The following is an 18,402-nucleotide window of genomic DNA, read 5'->3' on the forward strand; positions in this document are numbered from 1 at the left end:
TACAATCAAACTGGTTTTTTTCTGTTTTTTAGTTTCCATATTTTAATAGCGACTCGTCAAAATTCGATATCATTTTTTTTACTTCTTTATTTGAATATTAATTTGAAACTTTTTATGGGCATGCTTTTTGTTAATTTAATATTTGTCAAGGAAAAATAAAACATTTAAAAGATTATCAAAAAATTACGGAGCACTTACCAGATCTCCTATCAAAAACAATAGTTTAAATTAACTCTTAAAATAAAACAAGTAACATGAGCGAATTAAAAACGAGAAGTAAATATTTCAAAATCTGTTTGCACGCATTCACAATTCTGATAAGATAAATAGCGAATAAAAAGTAAAACCATATAATATCTATAATTATTTTATTCGCTATAATTTCGATTAAAATTTAATAATAATCTTTTTTAACGCAATCAAAAGAAACAGGGAGTTTCTGAAATCAGTTATCATAAGTTTTTTTAAAAGAAAAAAAGTCGTTTGGATTAAAATAAGTTGGAAAGAACAATTTAATTCTTGAAATAAAGAAATAAATTAATATTTAATAAAATTCTAGAAATGGGGCCATTTATTTAAAACGATATCCCCCTTTCTACAGCTCAAGTTAAAAGTATACCCTCGCTTCATAAAACTGGAGCATTCTTCCTCAGCAGGAATATCGCTCATTAAAAAGTGAATGGCATAGTAGCCGCAATTAAATAACGAGTACAAAAGTGTTATACGTGCTTTGTAATAAAAAGATACCATCTTCAGGTCATAAAGTTCTCCGAGATCCTAAGAACAACGATTTTGAGGATAAAACTGGGTATACTAAATATACTCCTTATGATCCTGAAACTTACTCCGGCACTATATTTTCCTTACACTCAAGATTCTGTTTTATAGTTTTTCTCTCAGAAAATATAGCTTCATATAATGGTATAGGAAGTATTATTAAGTTCTAGGAGCTTTGGCTGAGAAAAGGATCTACGTTTTAAAGGACCTCTCTTATAGATTTTTGATCGTAAACATCTAATAATGCATTAAATAATGTAAAATATATCATAATGATGTATTTTACAGTACATTTGAGCATTTTATATCCAGTAGTTTGAATATAAAAATGTTTTATTCATAAGTTTTTTTCTCACTAGATTCTTCGGAAATTAGCGAAAAAGCTATAAGAGTATTTGATAATGTTTTTTATTTATTTATTTTTTTTATATCTGAGAATCAACATTAAAACTGTTTAAAAATAAAACTAAATATTTTTATGCATGAAGTTTCCTCAGCAATTTATAAAAAATGTCAAATACTTCAAGATATTTTGGGGGATGAAAATAATAAAATAAGATAGGTAGAACTTCGACCCACCCCAGGGGGGTATACGGAGATAAAAAGTCAAATTATTACATGAAATGTTTAAGCTGAAGACTAAAAATACAGTAAAATTTTGCCAAATGACAGTGGTGGTGATCAGTTAAAAGTGAATTAATAAAAAATTAAAACAATTAAAATCATGTTTTAAAAGCTATGAAAGCTAAAAGTGATCGATCCGGTGTAAATGAAAACTGGAAATAAATCAAATTAAAAAATAATAAAGTAATTTTTAATTTTTATTTCCTATAGCAGAGAATACAAACAATAACACAAAGGAACAATAAAAATAGAAAATAACAAAAGACCGAAGTCATCTTCCCAAAAGTTCTCTCGCATGCCAATATCTTGCGGTCTCCGAGTCTAGTCCGGGGAGCCTCCTACAGCAACGGAGGTGCTCTCTATTCATTGGTGCTCCAGAACCACACAGTTGACACTGAGGGTGGTCATAAATATCTATACGATGCAGGTGTTCTCCTAGACAATCATGACCCGTTAGGAGTCTAAAGGTGGCTACTGTATCTCGGCGAGGCTTATCTGGCACTGCTTAATGTCTGTCTCACGCCAGTTCTTATTCCTTATGCTTTCTCGTAGGTCAGCGGAGGCATTCATTTTAATTATGTTTTTAATATGTAGTTTTATGGAATGGTATGACAATCCAGAGCAACTTGGTTGAAGGATTTGTGTTCCCTTGCGAGCAAGAAAGTCAGCTTGTTCGTTACCATAGATGTTACAGTGGCTGGGAATCCACTGGATGACTACTCTTTTGTTTTTAGTGCCAAAAGTCTCATAAGTCTCCGACACTGAAGCACTTCATCCGACAAAGTGTCTTCCTGTGGGCCGATCGCCTGGATTGCAGCCTGAGAATCTGACAGCAATACAACTTTTCCAAATTCTGAATGGATGGCCAACAGTTGTTTCAATGCAATATATATAGCATGTACTTCACCATCGAAGGCCGTTTTGTATTTTCCGGCAGATGCAAGTAGAAGGAAAAGAGATCAAAGAAAACACTAGATTCAGCAGCCATTTGCGAGTCAGAGTAACTTGGGTACTCAGTATATATGGTCTCCAATGCAAGGGATTTTAAAATTTCAGGTGCTGTTTGTTTCTTTATAATATAATTTTTAAGATTTAGGTTTGAATAATAAAATAAATCAAATTAAGAAAAAAATGTTTTCAATGTGGATTAAAACGGGAGAAAATAATTGTACTTCAGTTTTAGTAAAATCGTATTGCACATCACCTTTAAAACAGACGGTGGGATTTTCAGTGATGATAGAAGTCTTATTCTTAAAGTGATGCGCTATTCGTTTTTCAATTTTAGTCTATTATAACGAAAGGAACATTTTGTGTTTGTTCTCTAATAATTCCAGTACGGGTATCATTAAGTGGTCTTCTGAAACGTTACCGATACGGAAAGTTCTCATTGCGGTATCTCTCAATTTCGGTTTGAAATTTCCTACTGATTCTAAAAAGAAAAGTCCCTCAGTGGACTGATCGTTAAGACACGGTTCCCAGTAGATCACCGAAGTCAAGCATCACTGGCTACGGTCAGTGCGCGAGTGGGTGACCACTTGGAACAGTCTGTGTAGGGACCGAGGGTGGGCGGTATTGGTCCTCGTTAAACTGTGCTACCGTAAAGTGCTCGACTTTGCGCGCGGGTCGTCGGGCTACCGAAGCGGGGGTGCCATCCCTTCCGCAGAGGATCAAAATTGTGATGGTATGTCTTCGGATCATCCTCCGGAATGTTTCCCAGACCGTCGCCAATAGCCCATTGTGCAGCTCTAGTGCGACGCAAATTAACAACAACAACAACAAAAATCTAAAAAGAAAAAAAAAACATTTAAAGATTTCAAATTGTCCGCTTGGGAGAGATGTGCGGAAAATAATCTTTTTTTTTTCATGCACGTTGTTGCAAATTAAACAGCAGATGACTTATTATTATATTTTAGACGAAGAAAAGAGTAATGAACATTAATAAATATTTATCGACAGGCATTTATGCAGTAACTATATTAAGGTTTAATGGTGCAAATTTAACATTTGAATATGCATTGCACACAGTATAGAAATAAACTTAACAATAAAAAAGGAATCTAATTTAAAACAAATATAATTTTATTTTAAGAGTTAAGAAAAGTGTACTTTGTTTTCATCAACACAGGTCTTTCTTAAAGAAGAAACATAAAAGAAAATGATCTTTTAAATAGTATTTAAGCTTGTCACCGCATAGGAGCGCTATATATACAAGAAGCTCTGCTTTTTCTCTAGTTTCGAAAAAAAAATCGTCATTCTTAGGCATATTTCAGCATTAGGACAGAAACAAGAAACTTTTTAAAACTTCTTTGACCTTTGATGATCTCTGTAAGTTTTGTAATAATAAATTGAACTGTTATTTTTAAAGTTTGTAAGTGTAATATTATTTCTTACAGCGATACTTATTTGCTCGTAGCAGTGGACGGCGACCTCAAAAACTTTTAAATTGAAATATATGTCATAAAATCTTAATATTTCAATCGATTCACAGAAATTGAATTGTTTCACGGAACATAAATGTGATTCTTTAAGTAACTTTAATAATTTCACTCAAGATATCAATTTTTTGAACATTCTGAGTACTAATATTGCTGTTACATTAAAAATACGTATGTTTTTATTGGTACTTTTTAGCATAATTATATCTACACTGTCGGAAGTTTTTGATACGTATTTAACAATTATATCATTAAAATTTTCTTCGAAAGATTATGTCAGTTTAAACCCCATGATCATGAAAATTAATTCCTTATAAACTTAATTACATGATATCGTGATTCACTTTGATGTAAATTTAGTTGCGAAATGTGAATATCACTTAAGTAATTAAGCTTTTAGACTTTCATAAGCTTTAAAAGCACCAATAGCTTATAGCTCTGTAATAGTTCATTGACAAAGAAATCAAGCCTAACTTTTGAAAAAAAAAAAAAAAAAAGATTTTTCACATGCTCTGAAATTAGAGTGGAAAGTTTTTAATTATTTTTTGTGTTATACATTTGAAGTTGACCAAACACTTTTATTTTTTGAGTCATGAATAATTTAAAAGTTTTTAAATTTATTCATAGCTGGAAAGGTTAAAACTCGAACTGAATTTAGTGGAAATATTTATTTCAGATCCTCATACTTATATTTTTTCCCCTCTTAAGCAAATAATTTTTACTGACAACAATTTCGATCATGTATTTTCTTGGGAAAAACTTCTGAATTCAAATGAATGTAAATTTTTCTAAGAGTTAAGTGCTTTAAAAGAGCAATTACTTAGAATAATTTCGTGCATTACACAGGGGAATAAATTTCATTTTCCTTTTCAGCTAAGATAAACTTTTTAATCGCTTATGTTTCATTCACCTAAGGGTTAATGAAAGAAAATTTCGCCCCTAGGAAGCATGTTTAAAAAAGGAAGCAAAGCTATTCTTTTATCACTAGCATAATTTTTCTTCTCACATTGTTAAAAGATAAGCGGAGTCGTTTTCCCGGAAGAAGTTTAATCCGCTGAAACAAGTTGAGTTGAATTGTCTGTTTTTCTTCTTTTGCATAAGTCCTTTATATCTACTAGTACAATCGTGTTGCTAGCGCCATCTGATGGCATTTTATTCATCTTCTTTTATTCTTCGTCTTGGGAATTTTCGCTGAAATGTTTCTCTAGTTCAGTGAAGCTAATTTCGGCGTAATGGTCTTTTTATGTAGAGAAGACTTACTACTTTTTATTTTCAAATGATGCAGACGAATAACCAGCGAGTACTTTTGCATCAGCGTTTTGTTGCTTTTCTTCACTTTCTGCATCGGATTACGCTAACGTTCAGCGAAACAAAAGGAATAATACGGAAAGAAAGAGGAAAACTGTAAATAAAATAGGGATTTCAGCCATTCACGTTCCGTTCACGCGAGAAACTAAGGGTAATAGCTTTTTTTTCTTCCCTCCAGCTTTTTTACTTTCTTCAGAAAGTTGAATATCGTTTGTAGGAGTGGAGGTTTGAAAATACTCGTTTATAGTATTCTATCAAAATATTGACTTAGCATATATAGTTTAAAACTGAATATAGATAGTTAGACTATTAGTAAAAAAATCTGAATCATTTTTTAAAAGCCCAGATACAAAAAAGGTGTCAGTTTAGATAGAAGAAATTGATTTTATTTACTACTGGCAGGCCTCCGGCGATCAAGTGATCACCGAATATTATGTATTTAAAAATTTCAAGTTTTTCGAGATTTAAAATAATACAGTCAAAAATCAAGACAATATGCAAAGATAATAAACTCATATGGGTCAAGTGAGAATGGATTTCATTTTTGTCTCTCACATGCTCGAATGGTATTGTGGGTATTATGATGATTTTGGACTTAGTTATGAAAATTTTCAGTACAACATAATCTAACTTAAAGAAATTAAATACCGTCATGTGGGGCTACTTTGTGCAGGATTTCGCAGTTTTTGAACTTTGACATGTAAAAAAACTATGTTAATTCAAACTTTAGTAAAATTTATCGATATTTTATTCATAACTGGACTCAGATGAATGAACTTGATCAATATTGGCATTATTTGTATGTAATATTTACAAATAATAAGTCAAAACATACCTTGCACAAAGTAGCCCCCAAGTGGGGCTACTTTGTGCAGCGATAGGAATTCAGTTTAATAATCATGTTTTTAGTAAAATATTGATATAAAATTGTTAAAAAAGTTAACCGTTGACATTTTTAATAACAAAAAAAATCAAGATATGTAAAGATATTAGTTCGAAAATAATTTTCAGCTTTAAAAAACCATTTTTTATAAAGAATTTTTTCTTAAAAGGAATGTTTATTTCAAAACATTTGAGTTTAAGTGAAAGGAAACCATATATATTTTTGAACATTGAAATAGATGAAATTTCAAAAATAATAATTATTGCATATTCATTAACATTTATAATATTGATAAATTTGAACATAATATGCTTGAATGAACACGACAGAACTTGCTCTTCAGTTTCTGTCAAAATCACCTGATGTCCTATAAAATATATTTTATGTGTTAAATCGTTTGATTAATTCAATGAAAAATCTTTGTAGAAGAAAAATAATAGTTTACCAGTACGTTTCACGTATTTCTTGTGAATTTTATTAGATAAGGCTCCTATACTATCAGAGCTGACCTATCAAGCAATATTGGAGCAAAAAAGTTCACAAGTTAACGTTATGTTAGTATTGTGCTTATGTTAGCTCTTTGGAGAAAAAATAAATGATAAGTCGGCCTGTCTAATTCAGGGGCTCTATTATTAGAGATAGTATTTCTGTGGCTTTTGTACTTCCGAGAAGCTTCTGCAATCGACATACCACCAGCAACTGCTTGCAAACATTGTTGCAGCTTTTCTAAAGTGTAATCACGGTAGTTCCTCGTTCCAGGTATTTTTTTTATAACGTCTGACCGTTTTTCTGTCGAAAAAAAACGAATGAAACTTTGCACAAAGTAGCCCCACAATGCATTTTTTTTCATTTTCCGTTTATTTGTTATTAAATTTCAAAATTTTTTTAGCGCTAACATGATATAATTGTTTATTAATATATAAATGAAAAAATTTGCACTTACGACAATTGTTTTATCAACGTCTTTGCATTTCACAGCTAAAGTTTCGACGCACACTTTTCGACGCCTGACGTTCTCGGAAATTTGATGACATTGGATAAACAAAACACACTCTAAGATTGTTTTAAAATTCGTAAAAATGTTTGTAGTAATAGAAGAGACTTCTATCTTCAAATTCCACACATTTTTAACGTGAAAAAAGCATAATACTGAACAGCAGCACTTGAAAATTGCCAAATACGAATTTGCACAAAGTAGCCCCACATGACGGTATGCTAATTATCTCAATGGAGCCTTAGGGGGATAATAAATCTAATTTGCAACTTTGTCAAAATACAGCTCTGCTCTTATTTGATATCGCTAATTATTTGAGTCAATGAATTTCATTAGAAGGATTTTTTCGCCAAAGCGAAACGAACTTTAATTGTTATTAATTTCCTGAAGTTAACGAATGCACAGGTCTAGAACAGTAAACAAAACATTTTAAAACAAAATAATAAACTTTTTAAAAAAATAATTCAGCTTAATGGTGCTATTCAAATACTAGAATACAGCATAGCCAATGTTTACGTTAAAAAGTTAAAATCAGTCTTTACATTAAATTAATAATTAATAATCATACGTTTAATTAATAATTAAAATTGAATTTAGCTTGCCAACCAATTATATTTCAGTTTGTATGTCTGGATGAAAGATATTTGCTATTAAAATTTTTTCTTTTCTAAATATTGAGTCTCAGGAGTTGAGACTTAATTGATCTAAGTTTTAAACTTGTGTCTTCAAATACGTAGTTTTTGTCTGTTGAGGCACATAATTGCTGTTAATTTCTCAAGTTCTAGTTATCAGTAAAAAGGACCATGTGTTGACTATTGTTTTTTCGAGTTTTCACGCTCTCAAACATAATATCGAGATGCATTTTCAAAAAGTATAGCGATATTTTCCCAATTAATCTCATTTCTGCATTAGTGTCAATATTTTGTTACACCTCATAATGATTAGCAGCAATCACAATAATATCGAATTCAATAATTACAGCTCTGTATAATATTCACGATACTGTCATATTCGATGCACCTATGTTTATTATCGGTATAGATCGTTCACCAGGAGTTGGTTGGCTCCACCTTCTCAGAAGCAGAGTTCATTTCATCGCGGGTGCAAGAGGAGAAATATCTCCGCTCTTGAAAATGAAACAACCCTTAATGCGAGCCAAACGCAAACAGTTATTCTTTTTCAGTCACTTACTTCGCTTTCTCATCTGCTATTATACCTTTCGTTACTCCAGCTAATTAAATATATTGTAAATTTAAAAACTGCTGTTTTTCCAATAAAATGTCTCAAGAAGGACAAACTTTTCACTCAAAAGAGAGAAATATCATAAAATTTATTATATATTTATTGTTAACAAAATCCACATAAAGATTGCTAAGTAAATGTTTTTGTCATACGATTGCCAAATAGCAACTTAGTTCGGAATTGCTCACATCATTCTCCCAAAAAATAGCGAAATAGTATTGTCGGATACCACGTGATGAAGTAGGAGCCAAGTGCCAACTCCTGGTGAACGAACTACAGCCGGTGACCTGCGTAAATCAGAATTGGCTTCATGGTATCAATAACCGATAAGTACTGATTTTTTTTTATCATGAAGTTTATATTTTCATTTTAAAGATAACAATATAAAGTTTGAGAATTGGGTACTTGCTACTCGAGAAGACGATCACTTATTCACAGACACGTGACCTATGAACTCAGCGCTAGTTGATCCTTTATAAAGAAGAGGACGTGTTAAAGTCGAGTTCAGTTTCTCCACATGAGTTAGAATGTTAATTGATGTTTAAGTTAATTAAATACAACGCCGAATCACGCATCGAATTTGTTAAAATATAATTCTTTTTTATTTACGTTTTTTATTTAACTTTGATTTTCTTTATGTATCTTATTGTAACCGTGACAAATTTTTTTTTGCTTACCTGACAACTTCAATGCATAATCAGTTTGTCTATGTTCTGCATGACTTTGCTCTTGTCCTTGTGTTAAGTAAGAAATATATAGTGAAAGAACACGTTTAATCTGTTGAGTTGCAAAGTCCTCCATGTTCCAATAACAAATGAATACTTCTGGGGGATCCACGAGTTTCCTTGTCTTCTGGATTGGTTCAAAACTGCATAGCTACGGAGTTGAACATTAGCAGTCGTAAACCCAAAGTTAGGTCGGCTGCTTAGCGACGGACATAAATGAGAATGAACGGAGCCGTGATGGCTCAGGGGACAGAGCGTTCGCCTTAAAATGAGGTAAATCGGGTACGAATACCAGCGATGGTTGGTCAATATGTCTGATCCAGCTTTCACCGACCACAGTGCTGACGTACTCAGTGGTAGACGGAATCATTGGTTAGAGTCCCCATGCCGTCAGGCTATCCCTGGGAGGTTTTTGTGGTTTTCCTCTACATGTAACGCAAATGCGGGTTAATTCCATCAAAAAGTCCTCTACGAAGCCAAATTTCTCCCAATACTTTGTCCAGGAGTTCCCTTGTCTTCTGGATGGAGTTCATAATTACAAGATTACGGAGTTGAACATTAGTAGTAGTATACTCAAAATAGGGTCGGCTGCTAAACGAGGGTTAGAAAATAAAATAAAATGAGACTGAATGAATATGATGTTTTTAATTAATCGTGGGGTAAATTTGTATTTTATAAGAAATAAATTTCTTTATCTGTTACTTGGTTTTAGGCTTAACTGTAAAGAGATTTATTCCATTTTTTCTTTCTTTTGAAGATCATTGAATAAAGTTCAACTTAAATTTGAGCAAAATAAAGTTTTCATGCATAAGTTTTAAGGATCTTCTGTTTTTAAACATCGCTACAAGTATGCTAGATTAAGCTGAATTTTTACAATTATAATCTCTGCCAGCCCTGAGGTCGCAAACGAATTTGGATTTATGAAAACGGCGCTGCAAATTCACTCCGTAAAATACAAAAAGGATTTAAAAGTACTAAAAAATATTTTTACTCTTTTTACAGAAATAAATCACCCTTTTAATAAACTAGAAGCAATTTTACAAACAAATTTACAGGCAACAGTTTTGAGGTACGATATTTTGCATGCTTTTAAGAAAAGCTAAAAAAAGAAGAGAGGGTCAATGAAATTAAAGAGTGGGATTCTATACATAGCACATTTATTTACAGCATCTTCCTTATATATTTCAACAGCACTCCTCACATTTAAATATTTCTTTTTAGTCGAAAAAATATCTGTTGGTAGAATGCCTCGTCACGAATTATATAAGTTGATAAATTTTCTTAGTTTTATGTTATTTTCAAATGGATTCGCCGTTTGTCTGATTCATTAACTCGTGATTCATTAATAGCGCGATTTAACAATTGACCGTGGAATCGATTAGAGCAGGGCTGTCCAACTGCAAAGAGCCCACGGGCCAGAATTCCGGTCACTGATCACCTGGCGGGCCGCAGTTTGAAAAAGTTGAACAATAACCTCTTACCTCTTACGCAATAACAATTAATAGTTGAATTATTAATTATAAAACAATGGAACAGAAGGATTATAAAACAATTTGCTCACATTTTAATGGGAAAACTGAGGCCGATCAGCCTGAATAAGAAGTTGGCGGGCCGCACAATATGTGCTGGAGGGCCACATGCTGCCCGCGGGCCGCCAGTTGGACAGCCCTGGATTAGAGGGTTCCCCACTTTCTTTGTTCGTTGGTTTTTCAATTTATCCACTCGCTCTGTCATGTAGCCCAGATGGCGTTGTAGCCCAGTGGTTAAAACATCGAACTTCGGTCCTGTGAGATCGGTTTTCGATCCTGATTCCACCAAGACAAACGGAGTACATGCGATATCTATGGAATCGAAAGTCAGTAGTTGTCGGTCACTTAGCAGTACAGGGATCTAGAGAAAGTTTCTTTCCCCTTCAAATATATGTCTGAATTGTGAGAGTCAGCTCACGAATAAATATTGCTGCCATCTATCAGAGGGTTCTGAGCTAAGTCGCACTTCACACTTACTGTGCTTCCTTGTTAAACGGAAAGTGCTCCTTTCTGATTTAATCCTCGAGACCATTTTTTGGCAAGTTTGGCTTGTCCGAGTCTCATTGGAAACAACAACTGAATTATTTTCAGGAACAGTAACCATAGTATCTCGCTACTTTTGAAAATTACTAAACTGTGACTTTTAAGTCTACCTGCTGTATTTCGAGACTAGAATGGGTTTCTAAACCTGTTAATATACTTAATTTTTTAAAGAAATTCCTCGTTGCATCAGTGATTTTTAGTCGTGCCTTGCTAAATCCCTCTTTCTGTTGTTGACACCTAATTCATTTAATTTATACTAGGTACCAAAACAGTTGAGCTTTCAGCGATTTTGTATAAACTTTATCGCTCTTGCCAGATATCAAGTGGAATTTTAATTAACTCGATGGGATAGAAACTTATTCTTTCTGGATTCGGAATCTTTGCACAAAAATGTGTTATTCTCCTGTAGATATTTATGTTTTCAGAAATTTTTCTGACCATTGTAATTAAACTTTAAAAAAAAGTTAAGTTTTTTAAATGGGAAAAACTTTTTTCTGCTTTAATTTTGTTACGTAACATAGAAAAATTCTATTTAAGGATTTATGAGTGACGGATATTGTAATTACATTTATTAAATTATTAAAATATCTAAAACTTCTCTTTTTCTTTTCAATAATTTAGTTTTAATTTCCTCGAAGTTTAACTGTCATCTTCTGCAACTATTAAGCACGCTTTTTTTCTTTTTGTCCCTGCAGGTTACAGAAAGGAATTTTACCAGTGGAACTTGAATTTTAAGAACTTGCTATACATTAAGGTGATTATAAATGCTTACTGAATTTGTAATCAGCTTAGTGTAGAGCAAATTTCAGCTAAATCTTATTGTTTACAAGTCAGTAATTACTTGTAACAACGATCTCATATTATCGTGATTATACAAAATCAGGTTTTTAATTGAAATCATGATTAATTGTAAATGCAATGTATGTAAACTTAATTGATTAACTTTAAACTAATTGTATGTAAACTTAATTTTATGTAAACTTGATTAAATGTGAACTTGATTAAATGTAAACTTAATTGCTTTAAATTGTAGTTCAATATAAGACATTTTATGATTACAATTTTAAAATCAAGTCATGAATGCACATACACTCGATTAAAATTGTAATTGTTCATTATTATCGCTATTAATTAATAATTTTTTTTTCAAATACTGGTGCACTATCACACTTCAAGGACAAAATAAAGCTGGGACTTAAACTCACAAGCACTTAATTTCACGTTGATAAAATTTAGAGGAGACAAAATAATACAGTATATAGTTATTTTTTTTTAATCACACATAATATATTGTCAACACTCTTAAAAATGGACGACGTTGAAGCATAATGTCGGTTTTTTGAAACACAACATGATGCAACATTGCTTTAACGTTATTATAGTATTAACCCTTTGCAATAATCTAACTTAATGTAGATAGGTCACCGGTGACCTTTTTATATATTTTTTCCGACGCTCTAACTCAGTGACTACCAACTGGCTGCCCGCGGGCCGCATTTGGCAGCGAAGCCTTTTTTTGTGGCCCGCGAACTAAAATATATTAGTTGTCGTTTTTTGCCGACAATTTTCGTGAAAAATCTATATGGGTTTAAAATGATTTTCTTTCGTTTAAGAAAACCTAATTTCTTTATTTCTTTTAAATTGAACATACCAACGGTGCAAAAAAATTTATTTCTCAGGTTTTCCATCCAAGAAAATATTTATTCAAATACAAAAATAATCGTGTATGTTGCTCTTTTTTATTTCGTTTTTATTTGAATTTTGTGAATATAATTTAGCATGTGCGTATCAGAATTTTTTTCGAAGAAATTCTCCCATATAACTTTTTGAAACCACTCATTTTGAACGAAATTATTTACATTTATAAATTTTGAAACGCATAAAAGTGAAAATGAATATCATCTTTTATTTAAATTCCTTATATTTAATATAGAATGAGCGGAAAAGAAAAAAAAATTAATTTCAGATTCTTGAGAGTTTTTCTTTTGTTTCTATAATTCCTAAAAAGTCGAAAAAATGTTAATTTATCAAATGATTTGTAATGCTTGTTATTTTGCTTTTTATATTAAAAAACTTTGATAGAAATCTGTCAGTAATATTTAATGTTCCTACAAACATAAAAGAGTCCTGTATAAAATTTTGATAAAGTTGCGGCCCGCCATTTGATTGCTGTTCTTAATTGCGCCCCCCCGATCACATGTAAGTTGGAAACTCCTGTCAAACAAAAAGATATTTTGTTATTTTTTAATTTCAAAAAACAGTCAAAAAATTACTAAAATCTTAAAGGTTATCAGAATTATATTTTCACTAAAATATAAAAAAGTAGTTTGAGAAATGTTTTTTCTTCATTCATATTCTAAACTTTATCAATAAGTTATTTGGTAAATTAAAGAAATTTCACTGATGAATAACTGTTTCTCTTAGAATTATTGTTTGGAAGTAAGACGGATTTGGAAGATTTTACCTTAACACAGAAAAAGACACCGATGTTTCATGTTGTATTTCAGAATTATAAATTATATATATAAAAGAAATATAATATAAAAGATATAATATTTTTACCTAAATAAATACAAAATAATGAAAAAAGTATGAGAAATATGCTTAATAAAAGTTCTGCGTCTAAGAAGGGTAAATTTGTACCAATTGAACAGCGCTTAAGTTAAAATTGAACCATAGTTTTGACCAATATATATGGTTCAGTACCAAGTTTTCACGATATTGTAATCAAAATTTTACCCTAATGAATTCTGTCAGCATAAGATTTTGTTTCCACTCGAAATCATGACAAAATCCCACAGTTACCTCACATTCATAAGGACACGACAGAATCAAATAAAATCAAAATGAACGTAAAATTAATTTATGTGATGGTTGAATAATTTTTTTACCACATCATATAAATGCATTAAATGAAATTTTAAGCATTCGCTTTTTTTACATTAATAGAAATAAGCACTGACTCGTGCTAATAAATAACTCTTATTTCATCATAAGATCGATGACATCTTCTTTGATGGAATCTAATGAAAAAAGATGAGATACGAAAAAAAAGAATAATTTCTCTTGGCCTAGTGGCAACATATGTGTCCATGGGGAATAGGGCTTAGTTTCACCTTTCGGGTTGGAGATGATTCGTAGAGGGTAACTATGAAAGATAAAAGGATAAAACGAATGACTTGGATGATGATGTGCGTCTGTCGAATATCGTTTCGCATCCAATGACCTTAATAAAATTCCGTCTCGTCCTTGGCTAAAGGTGGGATATATCCGGCTGTAATTTATTAAACAATGCATAATTTTTTAAAAAATTGTTTACAACAGTTATGTTTTATCTTCAAAATCGTTTTCCGGACGGCGTATCTAAGTAAAGAATCTTTTTTAAAGTACATGGTTATTCAAAATTCCCTCCGGGGTATTGAAGCGTTATAGTAAAAAAACGAAGACGAATATGGCAAAAAAGAGCATATGAAATTATTCCGAAAGTATTCAAGTTTTAATTTAAGCAGTTGCCGGTAGATGGCAGTAACATGTACCACTGAAGCCAGTTGTCATAAACATAAGGTTGTAGTAAACAGAGGGAATTATGAATAACCCTGTAGGCTATCGGATATATCATCGGAAAAATTAAACGAGTACAAAACATGCAATGTCAATTTTTAATAAAGTTGATACATTTATTTTTTTAAATATTAAAACTTCATATGTTATTAAAAAGTATCCTGCAAAAAATCCAGTTTAATAAAATTTTTTCTACTTAAAAACAAAAAGAATATATTTTGCCGAAGTAGCGTGAAAAGAATTACTCTATTTTGCAAGGAAAAAAGTATCTTGTCCTGATAGCATTTTTCCGATTTTTCTTTGAAACGAACTCCCGGACAAAACGATAATGAATTTAGGATGATTCTAACAAATAATAATAATAAAAAAAATACAGAATTATTGTTACTAATGCGATTTATAACTTTTAAAACTCGTGGTAATTTATAAACGATATTTAACCATAATAACTCTTGATATTTAGTCAGAAAAAAAATATTGAAAATAATTTTATACGGAAGAGGACCAATGGCAAATAAATCCCTAAGACTTTATGAATATGACAAGCCTGAAAGAAAAAAAAATAGGTGGAATTTTTGTGGCTATCGTAAATTACCATCTTTAAAACTTTGGGGTACTTATAGACGGTTTTAAACGCAATGAGCATAATAATTTAGTCTTCCCCTCATAAAAGTTCTTAGAACATAATATGTACATTGCATAATAAATAATTTGCATTCAAATATCAAAGACTTTATGATAATTATGATTTTATGACATAACCGAACAGAATTATTTTTATCACTATCAATCACCACTTTTAAAACTCAGGTATATTTACAAATGTTTTTTTTAACAGTAATAAGTATGATACTTTAGTTCCCCCCAAAAATGAACATAATATAATGTGGGAAAGAAAAATTTTCTGTTAAATACTAAAAGTTTTACAATAATGATTTTATGATCTTACCTAGACAAAAAGGCAGAATTATAGTTACCACCGTAAATGATCCTTCTTAAAACTCGGAGTCATTTACAATCAGTTTTTAGCATTACTTTGGTAATCTAGCCGGAGGAAAAGAAAAAAAAAAACAGTGAAAATAATTTCATACGGGAAAATACCGTCCACACTCAAATACTAAAGCCTGTATGATAATGATGACGAAGTTTAGCTTCAACTATGCTATGCAATTTATTACATTGAACGTTCACAATGCGTGCTTGCATTTGTCAATGGTCTCGTTCGATTTGTCACATTATACCCTATAGCGGATTAAACAGGTTGGGGGAGTGAATTCGACTCGTCTCTTCGGCCAACTGGACTATCGCTCATCATCAAGTCCGGCAGGAATTTCCATTCTCTTCCTTGACAATGGGAGTCACGCAATTCTCCGGGTTTTCCGGATTAAATTCAGGAAGACGGAGAGGTGAGGGCTGTTCTATTTTGTGTTTCAGGCCACGCTCCTGGCCTATTGAGATTTTCACTTTGCGGTTTTTGGATTAGTCAAATTAGATAGCGCACGAGAGATTGCTACAATTTAAGAGACAGCGCTTAATATGAGAGGATTCAAACTAAACATTTTGTTACCTAATTTAAAGCAATCCCCATTTTTAAACATATCGTGAAATGTTAAATAATTTGACATGTATCCCAAAAACATACGTTGTTTATTGCCATACAGGCTGATGAGCAATAAAAATTAAGTTAAAAAAAATCTGTGTCACAAAAAGAACAAAAAAGTATATACACTGTGAACTTCAGATTGATATTGAAGTGAGGAAAAAATAAAAACGCTATCGAAATATGACAATTTACTATTTAGAAAGGAGATTTTATTTTATTTTATGACCGCCGTTGAACAGCCGACCCAATTTTTGGGTTTACGACTACTAATGCTCAACGCCGTAGCCTTGTAATTTTGAACCAATTCAGAAGACAAGAAAACTCGTGGAAGACAGTACCCCCAGAGGTATTGATTTGTTATGGGAACATGGTGGACTTTGAGACTCGGCAGATTTAACGTGCATCAGTCACCGTTTACTACACGGGGAGCCATCGACCGGCGGGGACCGAACCCGTGAATATTTGGACAAGGGCCTGGCACCCCACCGACCAGGTTATTCCGGCCTACTAGCGACAATTTATCAGAATTATTGTTGTACCGCACCTGTGGACCTACTACAAGGGGAGCATTAGTTGATTATATAGTTGATTATGGCAGTAAATAGAAATCATTTGTCATAATTGGATGTTAATCTTATGTTAATGGTTAGATAATAGGTTTGGTGTTTGCCAATATCTTCTAGTGGTTCCATCATGGTGTTGTTCATCGCTCGTAAACTATTGAATTTGAAAAATTAGTGTTGGAAACATCAAAATTCCTTCTCTTTCTTTTTTTTCTTCCTATCCTTCTAATCTGAATCAGATTAGATCCATGAGTTAGTTCTCCCTCATCACCCCCTGTCAGGATGCTTTGAAAGGTCATCCCGGACCAAGGCAACACAACTCAGCAGGAGTAGCTTCATTCGCATTTCAATTTGTACAAATCTCAAACTTCTTGCTACTACTGATGGTCCTTAAGTGATTGGAAGTTAAACGTGTTAAAGCAGTTTGGTCTTTCCTGTTCCTCTCAAATTTTAAGGCAGTATCTGAACCTACGCTTCTAAACCGTGGTTTATTCCAAGAAATGACAATAGAAGCCTTCGTTCTCGAGTACAGTTCAAGGTATGTCAAAGTTTCCTCATTTGATCAATTTTTTTGATGATTGAAGGTGTTTATAATACTCTGCTTCTTATTATCTCTTTCCTCAGGAAATTAAACTGATTTTTATTTTTTAATATAAACACTTTCCTCAAAAGAAGTTGGTCAAATCCTTAAATTGATTTTAAATATTAATCGCTAAACTAGAAACTTTCGACTTTAAGGCGAATTCTTTTTTGTCAACATTTTTGAGAAGAACTTTTAAAGAAATCTTTAAATCAAATTCGATAATATATTTGATTAATGAGATGAGACTTAGTCCTATATTGTAAGCCTAAAGGTCTGGTTTCTTAGGACAAGCGCCTTATCTGGGCGTCAGCGGGACGTCAAAGTCCCGCTGACGCCAACAAAATACTGGTTTGTTAGCTCAAGGCCTGGTTTCTTAGAACTAACGCCTTATCTGGGCGTCAGCGGNTATTAATAAATATAACTAATTAGTACTAAGAGTATAACTGTAAGAGAGAGATAATGCTATAACTAGAATTATGCTTATAGTAGAGTTTCAATGAATATTTTGTTTCTTCGACATACTTTAGTTTTTATTGCATCAATGTATCTCATGTTTTGAGTTTCTCAAGAAATCATAATTTATCTTCTTATCATATTAATTTAAATACCTGCTAATATTTACGAAATTAGCGTTCTAATCTCGTAAAATTATTGAAATATATTGATTTATACTTGTAGAAACAAATTTTAGGAGGCAAAATTTTATAAATCTAAAAGTTACTTCGCAATGCTAGCAATCACTTGTTCATATAAAAATAGAAAAATAGACTTTTACTGAGCCATGTGACTTTTTCATAGGATTTGCAGTACTAATGGTGGAATGTGCAATACTGTAATGAAAAAATCAAGCAAAGATATTAAATTGCATTATAAGGATTGAGCCTGGTCTAACAAGGTTCTCCAGGTTCAACCTACCCTCTCTTCCTATTTATTGCATATTTTTAACGATGAAAACAAAAACTGTTTATATTTATTTTCTCCTATATATTCTTTAGTTATGCGAGTATGCAATAGATGGCGCTAATCGCATCA

Source organism: Parasteatoda tepidariorum, chromosome 4, assembly GCF_043381705.1.
Source record: "Parasteatoda tepidariorum isolate YZ-2023 chromosome 4, CAS_Ptep_4.0, whole genome shotgun sequence".
NCBI lineage: Eukaryota > Metazoa > Arthropoda > Arachnida > Araneae > Theridiidae > Parasteatoda > Parasteatoda tepidariorum.